Here is a 580-nt window from a genome sequence, read left to right as displayed (position 1 = left end):
CACCCCTGGAACAAAACTGACATTAAACAGGCTGTAAAAATATAATTTAGAGCAGTTTTTAAATCAGGCTGTAAAAATATAAATTAGAGCAGTTTTCTAAAATTCGAGAAGAACATCCTTTATTTCAAAAATAACAAAAATCATAACCATATCCTTCCGGTGCAGTCGGGTAAAAATATTAGGTAACATTCGTATTACAATACTTCAGAAGATCATGAAAAGACAATAATGTACATTTATGTAAGTAGAGGTAACATAACTGAATGAAAATTGTAAAAAGCTACCATCATGTTTCAAGAGTTATGAATGAAACTAAGTCTATGAAATAATAGTAATAATAACATTAGGCCAGCGCGTACTCATGAAAGATAAATCCCTGTGATGTCAATATCTGGTGTTTCAACGAAAAAACATTGTACCCACTGTAAACAGCTTCCTGTCCTATCAAAACAGTTAAAAGAAAAACTTCAGCGCCGCAAATTGCTTGCTTCTTTGACCTCCTTTTTTCGTATTGCTTTATCTTTAATCAATACAACCTCCTTCAAAGTGTTCTCGATAAACTGTGTTAAAGAAAAATATT

The sequence above is a fragment of the Ostrinia furnacalis genome, unplaced genomic scaffold (genome assembly GCF_004193835.3).
Source record: "Ostrinia furnacalis isolate ACB-3 unplaced genomic scaffold, ASM419383v2 OfSCF3056, whole genome shotgun sequence".
NCBI lineage: Eukaryota > Metazoa > Arthropoda > Insecta > Lepidoptera > Crambidae > Ostrinia > Ostrinia furnacalis.
This window is presented reverse-complemented; position numbering follows the sequence as displayed.